This window comes from Cnephaeus nilssonii (genome assembly GCF_951640355.1).
Source record: "Cnephaeus nilssonii genome assembly, chromosome: 10".
NCBI classification, from domain to species: domain Eukaryota; kingdom Metazoa; phylum Chordata; class Mammalia; order Chiroptera; family Vespertilionidae; genus Cnephaeus; species Cnephaeus nilssonii.
The window spans coordinates 20,468,660-20,481,924 of NC_137081.1; positions in this window are offsets into that span (position 1 = coordinate 20,468,660).

The following is a 13,265-nucleotide window of genomic DNA, read 5'->3' on the forward strand; positions in this document are numbered from 1 at the left end:
AAAAAAGAAGAAACAGGGAGGTAGACAGTGACAGAGAGAAGCAATCTAAGATGGAAACAGAGCTGGACAATGACCCTGGAGGTAGAGAAAATAAAAAAGGGGTTCCAGGTGGTTTATCCAAGGTTGGATGAGCCAAGGTCAAGAGTTGAATTGATTGGAAGGCAAGTCAGTTGAAAAAGGTAGCATTTTTGGCTAATTTGGTTGCTTTATTTATTTATTTTATTTTTTAAGTTTTATTTTATTGTTTAAAGTTTTATATATACAGTAGTATTACATATGTCTCCTTTTTCCCCCATTGACCTCCCCCACGGCCACCCCCACCTTCGGGCACATGCCCTCAATCCCCACCCCTAGTGTCTATGTCTATTGGTTATGCTTATATGCATGCTTACAAGTCCTTTGGTTGATCTCTTACTCCCACCCTTCACCCCTCCCCTGCCTTCCCAGTGAAGTTTGATAGTCTGTTTGATGCTTCTTTGTCTCTGTATCTATTTTTGTTCATCAGTTTATAATGTTCATTATATTCCATAAGTGAGTGAGATCATGTGATATTTACCTTTCTCTGACTGGCTTATTTCGCTTAGCATAATGCTCTCCAGGTCCATCCATGCTGTTGCTAATGGTAAGAGTTCTTTCTTTTTTACAGAAGCGTAGTATTCCATTGTGTAGATGTACCACAGATTTTTAATCCACTCATCTGCTGATTGGCACTTAGGTTGTTTCCAAATCTTAGCTATTGTAAGTTGTGCTGCTATGAACATAGAGGTGAATAATTTGGTTGCTTTAAAAGTTGAACTGATTGGTTTTAGTAGAGTATAGAGAAAAGGAAGATGGCCCTTGGACAGGTGGTAGAGAAATGAGGACCTCATCTTAAGCACTGCTCTTCTTAGCTTGCCTTGGATCTCAGGCCAGAGACAGGCTGAAGATCAGGGAGAAATGCTTCAATGAAAGGATGCATCATCATTTTTTCCATTCTCTAATCCACTTTTCACACCACCCTTGACTCAACTTTCTAAAACATTGCTCTCATTACATCTTTCTCTTGCCTAATGGCTTCTAGTAATTCATGTTTTCAGAAGCAAACATGCTCCTTACTTTTATATTTTAGCCTATCAAGCTGTCCATACTATTTAAATGTCAAATCTCCTAGCACCCAATACCAGCAGAGTGGTTTTCTAGTTCCATAACCATCTACTTCAGTAACTTTTCACCACCTGAAACATGATCTCTCCTTTTCTTCTAATTCTAGACATTCTTCAAAGTCTTCCTGCACAATTTTCTGGATCACTGAAAAGAAGCTCCCCTTTCTTATCATTTTTATGTTCATTTGTTTAAGAATTCATTTGTTTATTTGCTGAATTAATATTTACTTGCTCAATATATGTATTAAGCATCCGTTATTTGCCAGACATCAGGTAAATAGGTTTAAGACATTCCTTACTTTCAAGGAGTTTGAATGTGGAAAGAAAGAAAAAAAAATTATAATTCTTATAGTATCCACTCAGTAGCAGTATCATATTGGTCTGCATTGCTAATTGCATCTTTTGTGTCTTCTTACTGTATGTGTGTTGTTTTTTTTTAATCTGTAAAATATTCTTTAAAGGAAGACAACCTGTTTTGCAATTCTTTTTCTCCTGCAAAAAGCCTTACCCATATTAAACTCCCTAGAAACATAAAGTAGTTGGGAGTACCCAAGAGCAGTGGGCTGGTGGTGACAAATGAGTGAGTCTAGAAAATGGGCGAAGAGATTAACATATGAAATTTGATGATCTTAAAAGAAAACAAATTACTTTGTATGACAACAGGGGCCTAAAATCTGAGAGAGATCAATGCTTTGCTTGTTTAAAATCAACATATCAATGAGGAAGGCAGGCCTCTGAGAAGCTCCCAATCTGTGGGTCCTAACCACATTCCATAGTTCCAGGAACAAGAGGACTTTTTTTCTGAGAAGCAATGGAGAAAGTCATTGGGACTCAGTTGTCAAGTGAGATAGCCTGTTAGCTGAGCGCCTAGTCAAGAGAGATGATGCCCAGGCTACATCAACTCGTTGGAGGTGTACTGGACAGGCAGTGAAGTTAAATCTGAAAAGCCATAGTGGCAAAAATTCTATTCTGGAATTCCAGATCATTGCTGGAAGAAAGACCCTCTTTACCAGCCCCCTCTCCTTCCGGCCTGGCTTGGTTATGTAGGGTCACCCATACAGGTACATGGTCTGGAGAATGCATGGCTCACTCAGAGAACATAGTGAACTAAAAGTCAGGGAATAGAGTTCTAGCCTTGGCCTTGGCCCTAGTGACTGTGTGACTTGGGGCAATCATCTGTGCTCTGGGCCTCAGTTTTCCCATCTAAATAAATAAGGGAGCTAAAATAGTTCAGTCATTTTGTTCAGCCTCTTTTTTTTTTTTTTTGTACAACTTTTTAATTAAACAAATTATAACAGAAGTTCAGAATGAGGAGCAGCCCAGCCAACATAACTCAGTGGTTTGAGTGTCCACCTATGAACCAGTAGGTCATAGTTCGGTTCCCAGTCAGGGCATGGTTGCAGGCTCGATCCCCAGTGTGGTATGTGCAGGAGGCAGCTGATCAATGATTCTTTCTCATCATTGATGTTTCTATCTTTCTCACCCTCTCCCTTCCTCTCTCTGAAATCAATGAAACTATATTTTTAAAAAGGAAAAGAATGCAGAGCATATAGAAACAGAGCTGAATTTTCTAGTGAGGCCCAGAGGGGATTAAGTAGACCCTCATTTACTCAAGATACCCTCTCCCTCCCCAACCCTCAAGCACATATTTTGAAAATCTCTGGACTGGAATGATGGATTCTGTATCTTTTGCTGATCAGCATGCATTAATTAATTTTAAGAGATTTACATTTAGACCTGGCCAGCTAGCTAACTTGGTTAGAGGATTGTGCCAATATGCCAAGGTTAGAAGTTTGATCCCTGGTTAGGGCACAAATAAAAAACAATCAATGATTGCATAAATATCTCTCTCTTCCTTCCTCTATCTCTCTCTAAAATCAATAAAATATTTAAAAAGTCTTATAATTAATATATGCACATTGATAACTTGCATACCTTCATTATTGTCAATCCTTGTGTTAACTATTAATAAAGTTCTTTTTTTATTTTTTAAGCACAAAATACACATAGCTGGAAGGTTTTCTATTTCCTTCTAAGATCCTAATGCATTTTCTTTCTTAATTCCTGAAGTGCACACACCCCAGATTGGGGACCACTGGCCTCCAGAGACCCCCAGGTTCTTTTTAGCCCTACTCTTCTAGAAGTTTGTTTCTCTAGTGCAGAAGCAGTATTAGTCTTTCCCAGCCCTGTGTATATCTCATAGAAGAAGTAATGTTTTGGGTGCTTGGGAGAGTGAAAGAATAGTGGCCATGTAGGGGGAATAGGTACTCCATTAAAAACTCAAGGCCATATCCTATCTCAATTGGCCACATCTACTCTGCTGGCTCAGGAGTCTGCCTGGGGGTCTCCCCTGCTCTTACCTGTAGTCTGTACAGCCTCCTGGTAAAATTTCCAAGCATGTGTCTGGTACGTGCCTCTTCTCAAGTCATGAACCAGTAGCCCTAAACCAGGCTGTGCCAGGAGATTTTCCTAACAATCTGCTTATGAACAAAACCCAGCAGCTTGAAACTGCTCCACCACTGTTTAAGAAGTGTTTTGTGAGCAGTAGGGAGCATAAGGGGATGTGCATGATACCCTCCTCTTTCTCCCCATGCTCTTGCTAAGCAGCTGTTTTGTTTCTGGAAAAGAAAGGCAGTTTTGGGAGAAATGCTGGGTCACTTTCTTGAGAGGACCACAGGACTCAGAGGAGCAGTGGCTGAGGCCCAGTCCCGAGTCCCCATCCACTCATAATTCATTTGAGAGCTATGCAAACCTGGCAGAACTGCAAATGGCTTCCTTGCCAAGGCTGGCTTCTCTCCAAGTGGGCTTCTATATTTATGTAAAACAGAAATAAAACATAGCACTCAAAGGCAACAGACACACAATTAGTCAACCCCCTACTAGTGCATGTTTAATGAAAGGCAAAACAGTGGGAAGAGGCGGTAAGAGATCGCCCAGAGCAGAATGATGGCTTGGTAAACCTCAAGGTCTTGACCTAGGGGCTGCCCACAGATGAAGGCCAGGCAAGTCTTAATGCCCCTCTACCGACCTTGCATTAGTTTTCTAACAAAACTATAACAAAACACCTCAAACAAGGTGGCTTAAAACACAGATATTTATTCTATCACAGTTCTGGAGGGTATATATCTGAAATCTAGGTATTGACAGCAAGCTGTCTAAAGGAGCTAGCTGAGGATCCTTCTTTGTCTCTTCTAGCTTCTTTGGTGTTTCTTAGCTTATAGACATATCACTCCAATCTCTGCCTCTGTCTTCATATGGCCTTCTCCCTTATGTGTCTGTGAATTTTTGTCCAAATTTTCTTCTTCTTATAAGGACACCAATCATTAGATTTAGGGCCCAGTCTAATTCATAAGTATCTTATCTTAACGATTGCATCGACAAAGATCCTATTTCTAAATAAAGCCAATTTTACAAGTTCTGGGTGGACATAAATTTTGGGAGCATACTATTCAATTCATTACAGACATTAATTCTCCTTTTGTAAAGGAAGAATGGGCATCCCAAGGGAAACAGTTTTCTTTTCTTTGCTCTTTTCAACTCAGAATATTACTTATTCTCCAGTTTAGCAAAGTTCTTAGTCAAGTTGATAGTCTTTTCTTCACCAGGTCTACAAGAAGTCCCAATGTTTAAATCCCCTTACAATACAACCCAGGCAAATAGAGGTCTCAACACTTTTAAAAAATATTTTTAAAATTGATTTTTAGAGAGAAAGAGAGAGGAAGAGAGAGGGAGAAAGAGAGAAACATTGATGTAAGGATGAGATATTGATCGGCTGCCTCCTGCACACCTCTACCAAGGATCAATTCCAAAACCCAGGCATGTGCTCTGATCAGGAATCGAACCAATAAATCTCCAGTCCCTGGGAATATGCCCAACCAACTTAGCCACACTGGCCATGGCTCATCACTTTTTTAAGGTCTCCAGGAAAGCGTATACACAACTGACATCCTTGGTGGACAGGAGAAAGTTCAAATTTCAAATGTAACTCATCTAATAAAAACCCTGTTTGATATGTATCAGCCAGAAAGGATCAATTAATATCTACTCTGCATTTGAGCTTTGAAGGTAAACTCTCAAGCTCAGACCAATGATACTATTCCTTGGCTTCTTTTTTAAAATATAATTTTGACTTACTTAGTCTATATAGTCTTATATCCTTTTGCTTTTCCCCTCCACCATCCTTAATAAATTTTCCTTTCTGTCTGCTGTTTTTCTCAATTTTTAGTTTTTAAAAAATTTTTAAAAATTGCCTTTTTTTCCTCATCCTTCTCTCAGCCAGTCTGCTGACTTGCCAGCTGAGAGCAACTCTGTTTTTCTCATGGGTGCTGACTCATCACCTCACCCCACTGACTCCTTTGGAGCCTAAGTGTTCCACTCAGTTGATGTAGATGGAGTTAGAGAGGAGAAAGGAGATTTGAAAAGGTTAGAGGGCATGGAGGAAAAAAATGACACCTCAGAGGAAGTAGTGGAAAATGCCAGAAAATTACAGAAATTCAAGCATTGAGTGCAGCCAATACCAACAGCAAAACAATTGGGAGTAAACATGAAAAGAACCATGTAAACCCAAGCAGACAGTCTTGAGTTGCATGTAGAAAAGGGCAGAGAAGATGATCCAGAAAACTGTGGGGAAAAATTGAAAAGAAAGACAATCAAGGCACAGAAAGAGGCCAGACAAGCAGAAGCAGAGGATTGAAATGATATGGAGAGCTAGCTGAATATTGTGATAGTTGGTTAAGTTTGAAGCTTATAATGTTGGATTCCTGAAAGTGTCCTATTGTACAAGTCCTGAAATAGATTCATAATCTGGTCCAATAAGCCCTTGGCTTTTAGCTTCATGTTGCTGGGATGAGGGTACTAATTCACCACACCTTTGCAGTTTCCCAAATAACAGCATTAAGGCCAGGGTTCTGTTTTCTTTAAGCCCCTAGGAAATGGCAGGTATCCCCATATTGTCTAGACTAGAGCTGGTGGCGTTCCCCCAGAAAATGGTAGACTTTTCACACTGTCTAAATTAGATCTGGTGGGGTTCCACAGGATGCATGGCTCATCTGGAGTCAGCAATGATGAGAGCAAAACTTAGAAGTCCATGTTTTTCTGTTGGAATGACCTTTCCCCTTTTTAGCACCTCCCGCCTCCTTTCCAGTGATCCACAGATCCACTTTTCTTCATGACTCTTGTACTCTGGACTGCCCTCTCCCTTTTCACTCTGGTCAGGTATGTCTCCATTAATACCTAGCAGAAACCACGTGCTAGATACTAGTCTACTCTTCACAGGCACACTGTCAATTGTTTCTACCCCACATGATCCATAGGCAATGATAATTCATTCACCTACAACTCCTGGATACTCTGAGCTTTAACCACATAAAAGGATCCAAGCAAATCTAGCCAAGGGTTAGCTGGTGAGGAGAAACATTTAGACCAAGTCACTTAGGTTTGCCAGTATGTCATCAAAATTATTCTTGATGGACTAAAGGAAGTACCATTTCCCACTTTATACTTTCCAAGCTACAGCTCGCTTAGTCAAATAATGGGCAGTTACTTATCTTTTTCTCTTTACTTAGGACACAAATTAAAATTTATGTAAGTATCAGGCTAGAAGGAGTCAATGGGGGGGGGGTAGAAGGGGACATATGTAAAATTTTCAAAATTAAAGATTTTTTAAAAATTAAAAAAAAAGTATGTAAGTAAAAAGTGAGCTTGAAGAACTCTTACCTATCAATGTGCACACCCCTTGGAGAGTATACAGTAAAGAGAAAGGGTTATAATGACCCTTTAAAGCACCACTGGGAAAGACAGGGCTGGCTTAGAATTAGATAGATGAACATTTTCCCTAAGCTCTCCCCTTCTCCAAATAAGCACATATGATGGTGAAAGTAATCCCGGAGATTCAAGATATCTCCTTTTGTGTTTTTGAGTTTTTAACCATCAAACTGAATTATAATCAAACCGGAGCTTCCAAAGTGAGTCAATGCTTTCTGATAGGAGCCCAGCCCCTAGTTTGGGCCCCCTGGGTAGAGAAATTGGGTGATACTGAGAATGGTACAGCCGAGGGGAAGGTGAGATCTGCAGCTGGGCAAACAGAGCCGGCATTGTTTCCTAGCCCCCTCTCCCCCCGCAAGTATGGGGCTGCAGCCTGGGAAGGGTGCCTCCATTAGAATGCAGCCAACAAGCACATGGTGCCTGCTGCTCTGTTTAAACAGGTGCCTTCCCTCCCTAGGGAAGCTGGGGCTATGCAAACATGCATGACCACTTGCTTCCATAAGATGGATGCTCACATCTGCACACTGCCACAGGGAGAAACTGAGGCCTAGAGTGGGGCAGGAAGGCTTTCAGCCGGTGCAGGAAGCAGGAAGGGCAGCAGGTGTTCGGACTCCCCACCGTCCTCTCTGGTTACCAGGCTGCCTTTGTCTTGTCAGACCTGCTCTTGACAGGGATAAAGCCGTTGGGCTTTTCACTTCAGGAGATTGAAAGAGCTTTCCCAACTACCACTCCAAGCTGAAGCAAAGCTCCAGACTGTCTGCGGTGGGGGCTGGGCCAGTGACCCCTAACCACACCTGTTAGTGAAGCCCTGTCAGCAGGGGGGTAGGAGAGGGGGCTCCAGAGCTTGGAAAACATTGTCACATGCTTAAAAGATCTCCCCTTGGTGCTACTAATACCCACCTCACCCTATTAATACAGTTCTCCTCTCCCCTTCTCCAAGACCTCCCAAAAAACAAATTCTGATGGAAACCAGAGAAACCTAGTCTATGTATTTATTTGTCTATCTTTATTTTTTAATTGTCCAATTCCAAACCCTCAGCTTAAATGTTCCAGATTACAATGGGTAAATTTAAGGACATGAAAAGGGTAAAGAGGGAACCACAGAGGAAAAGAGATTGAAAAGACACATTGCATTTCTAAAAATGGTCAAGACTAAACTGTGCAATCCGGGAATGCTCACCTGGTGCTAAATCTTTAAAAAGATGCAAAGAAGCAATTACTATGACAATTCAGTGGTCACTTTTTGGGGTGGGAAAAGAGTTAAGAGATGAAACAATTGAGGGGGTCTATTTCTCTACCCTGGTGATTGCAATACAAGGTGCCGTATAATAATCCATCAGGTTAGATATTTCTATACTTTTGTTTTATTTTACATTGGTCTGTTTTCCAGCGGCTAGACAGCTGGATCTGTGCCATGTGCCTCTTCCCAATTGACATATCCATGTCATTGTAGCAGCTCTTATGGGGGCAGCAGTCTCTTGACTCTAACTTCAGGGGGAAACCTTTAAGGGCAGAACAGATGGCGAAGCAAGGCCTGCCCCATCCCTTTGAACCGGAGAGTGACCCCAGTGAGTTTTCTGCTGCTCTGTCTGGGGTAACTCAAAAGCCTTGACAACATTCTCTCTCAGGTAGCTAGCTGACAGGTGACTGATCCACAGAATTATCTGCCTGAGGGCTTTCATGCTGTTCTCCACCAGATGGATGCTGGTGCCTAGCTTCCTCTTATGAATCCTTTTGGGGTTGTCTCTACTCACCCACTGTTAGGCAGAGGGATGCCCTTCCCCTGTCTCTTGAAGGGCTAAGATGGTCATGGGGACTGCCTGAGATGCAGCCCTGACTAACTAGGAACTAACTCTTCCAAGCAAACCATCTGTTCCATCTGTTGGTCCTAGCATGGCCATCAGAGACACTCAAATATTATTCCAGTGTCTCCAAGTGCGTGCACACAATTGTATGCATGACTGTTTAGAATAAGACAGCAGGTTGCTAGGCAATGAATTTCCAAAAAGGAGAGTGTGAAGAAAAAAAATAAAAAATAAACAGATGACAGGGGTGAGGTCCAAAGCCTGTTCGGACAAGAGCATTTGGGTCTAGCTCATTTGGTTTGATGGGGGTATCATGGGGACATCAGGGTTTGCTCACCTCCAGCATGAGTTTCCAATCTTGCCTTCCAGCTCCTCACCCTGTGTTTTATGTGGTGGGGAAAGCTGAGATGAAATATGTCTCTCTGGAGGGCCATGCCTTTGTGAAAGGCTATTACAGCTGTAACAAAACTTTTGTAATCTGCACCATATCCCATTACATCTCTAAGCTCCTTGGGTCCCTTCCCAGCCTCAAGAAAATATACACACCCTTTCTCTCTCTCTCTTTCTTTCTCTCTCTTTCTTTCTTTCTTTCTTTCTTTCTTTCTTTCTTTCTTTCTTTCTTTCTTTCTTTCTTTCTTCCTTCCTTCCTTCCTTCCTTCCTTCCTTCCTTCCTTCCTTCCTTCCTTCCTTCCTCCCTCCCTTTCTTTCTTTCTTTCTTTCTTTCTTTCTTTCTTTCTTTCTTTCTTTCTTTCTTTCTTTCGGTTTCTTTCTTTCTTTCTTCTTTCTTTCTTTCTTTCTTTCTTTCTTTCTTTCTTTCTTTCTTTCTTTCTTTCAGTTTCTTTCTTTCTTTCTCCTTTCTTTCCCTTTTGCTCCCTCCCCAAGTTTCACTCTCTAAAAGGTCGTCATAGTTATTCTTTTCACATATGTTTTCCTTTAACCTTTGATAGAAAATGGCCTGAGATAGGTAGAAAGGCTGGGTGCTATCTGCTTTTGAACTTGTCACATCATTGAGGTAGATGCACAAGCCATGGGATGAAGAGCAGAAATCACTGCAGTTTGTTCTAATGAATAATTCAAAAGGCCTTTTCCAAAGAACTTATATGCATAACCCATGGACACAGACAATAGTGTGGTGAAGGCCTGGGAGGGGTAAGGTGTGGGGTGCAGGGATCAATAGGGAATTTCAGCTTAAATAAAAATTTGTTTTCCTAAGGATTGAGGAATCTTCAAGGTAGATTGTGTCATGACCATAAGATAGAGGGCTGGGAGAGTCTACCAAGATCATTTCCCCACTTTCCTATTTTCAGTAAGGGTTTTGTTGTTGTTATCCTCACCTGAGGATATTTTTCCATTGATCCTTAGAGAGTGTGGAAGGGAGAGGGAGAGACACACAGAGAGAAACATCAACATGAGACAGATACATTGAATAGTTGCCTCCGCTCGCATTTCCTGACCAGGGCCAGGGATTGAGCCATCAACTAAGGTATGTGCCCTTGACCAGAATGGAACCTGGGACCCTTCAGTCTGCAGGCTGATGCTCTATCCACTGAGCCAAATGGGCTAGGGCTATATTCAGTAAGTTTTGTACAAATATGAGGCTGGTGCACCCATTGCTATAATCTCTAGAGAAGGCAATGATTGGTCTTCAAACCAAACTTTGAATCCTTTGAAAAATTAAGTCAAGGACTGTATAATCTGTAACAAAACAGAGATATCACCCAGCCCAGCAGATGCTTCTCCATTTATTCCTACACTCAGGGCTAAACCTTCAGGCATAATCATGGGTAGTACAGGGGGACATGATCTTTCTAGCCTCTCTGGTAGGATCTCTGTCCTCCAGCTTAGACACACACACACACACACACACACACACACACACACACACACACACTCTTTGTGCCCAGATAAAACAGATTGATTATTGAGGTTTGGAAATTTGGATAGAATATGTACAGTGGGAAAATAGCATCCAAGTTCTTATTTTTTAATGAATTCTCAGGTAAAAGTGAAATCCTTCATCAACCCTGTTGAGGTTTAGAAATATGAAACACTCCCCAAATTGCCTGACTTCCCTACATTTTCACCAATCTTTCTTCCTTTGTCAGTTCTAAGTTTATCTGTCCTCTCTAACACCCTCTGCCTTCACCAGTTTTGGACTGAGTTGGTACTATTTTGTGGTGTCACCTACTATGTACCTGGTGTACTCTGGGGCTCAGTTTTAGGAAATCTTTGATCTATTCACCTCCTTCCTTGTCCACAGCAGCAGAGATGTCCTAAGATGGGATGGCATTGGGCTGGGTTTACCTTCTGTTTTTCATCTGCCTTTGGCTCTCCCATCACATTCCTGCACAGCCCTCACATTCTGGACTGAGCACTTTGAAAACTCAGAACCTAGTCTTTCCTTTCCTTGAACTTCCCATCTGTTTTCACTTCAAGGGCTTCTTAATGTGTCAGCCCCCTAATTCATTTTCTCCTATAATCTCCCAGACACTACATCTCTGTATCCTCCCAAATATTTGTCCAACTGTAAATTTTCATCTCTTGGGATTTAATTATATGAATATTCTCACATATCCTTACTGTAGTTCCGTAATGATCATGCAAAGTAGAGCTGCCTTATCAGATCAGCTTCCCTCTGGCCTTCATTACATATCAAAGTTTTTAGTGCCTCACATTTTGCTTTGGATACAGGTTAGTCTGGATCCTTTTCAGGAGCCTCTTCCTGATATCACTCTTATGCCAGCAATTACATTTTGAGGAGTGGGCTGTTTTTATCACCATAAAAGCATACGATCATCATGATCATGATCTTCATCATCATCTGATTATAACACCAACAATAACAATAACAACAGCAGTTATAATGATATTAATAATAATACCAGGTAATACTTATTAACTATGTCAAACATTGTGTTGAGGGCTTTCTCTTAGTCTCTCATTTATTCTTCACAATAACTCTATGAGGCAGGTACTACTACAGAGGAGGAAACTGAGGCTAGTATACATTATATGGGCTACTTAGGGTTGCCCAGCAAATGGGAGAGCCTAGGCAGTTATTCTCAGCTCATGTTCTTGGGCAGGATGCAGGGACTCCCAGAATGTAGCAGTCCTCTCACACCTAGACAGAGGGCAGCCAGCCAGGGACATGATGAAAAAGAAGGAGCAGCTAATTTGAAAATGTTCATGGATTACTCATTAGTTCTTAAAGGAAAAGCTAAGGAGATCCAGGATAGAGATTATGACGTAGCAGACAACACCAACCAGCAAGTGGCTTAGCTCCTCAGAATCACCTTCTCTTCTACGTCAATTGGTTTCTATTTGACCCTGTGCTTCTGTCTCCACCACAGCTCTGAAGCACAGTTACCATTAGCAGTCCATCAGGCTGTGGTTAATTTGGCTGCTCTCCGCAAGCAAGGGGCTGTGCAAGAAGTCAAGAATTCTTTCCATGGCAGCAGCTTGGGAGTAAATGGTGAGAACCTTCCTTTGGAGTATGTTTGACATGCATAGAGCAGAAAGCAAGCTTTTAGTTAGCTGGATTGATTTGCAGACAGAGCAAAGGGGCTCAGACCCTGCATATGGTCATTTAGCTTTTCTGTGTTCTGTGGCCACAGCCCATGCTCTAAATCCTGGCCCGACATCTTGTAACACATGTGGCACATTGTTATGGACTCCATGGGGATGAAAGAATAAGGTGTAGATGAATTCATTAAATTCCAAGTCCCTGACCAGAGGAGCAGCTCAGAACACACATCCGGAGGGCAGTGAAATCATGTGGAGAACCAAACACAGCAGTGTCACTTTCCCATAGGATATTTTAATGCGGGGTCACAGTCCCTTGAAGAATAGCATCAATTCCTCAGTAGACATTAAACATGGTTGGTTCTCTTCATTATAAAGAAAGTGAAATTGAGGTCTATGTGATTAAATGACTAAACTGTGCAGTGAATATAAAACCTTTACTTTTCTTGCATTCAGGCAGAATTCCATTTATTCCATAGAAAATTCATAGATAGATGTCCTTCCTATGCTGAATTATCTTTAAATATTTACACTGACTATAGGCCACCTGGAGGCAGAGTTATTGGGTTTTCACTGATAAGATGATTTTTGTGAAGGGGAATTTTGACTCTTGTGAGCACCTACTATGAGCCACATTTGTAAAATATAAGTCATATTTGCAAAATATTTAATTACTACAGAAGCGCATAAGGTAGGCATTCCCTGGTGTACTTTCCAAATGGGGAAACTAAGATACAAAGAGGTTGAGCAATTAAGTGGTAAATTTAACATTAAATTTTTAAAATTTTAATGTATTTTTTAAAATTTTTAATGTATGACCTTGGGGTCATACAAGAAATTAAGTGATAAATTTAACATTAAATTTTTAAAATTTTAATGTATTTTTTATTTATTTCAGAGAGGAAGGGAGAGGGAGAGATAGAAACACAATGATGACAAGCTGCAATCCGGGCACATGCCCTGACCGGGAATCGAACCATGACCTCCTGGTTTATAGGTCAACACTCAATCACTGAGCCACTACGGCCAGGCT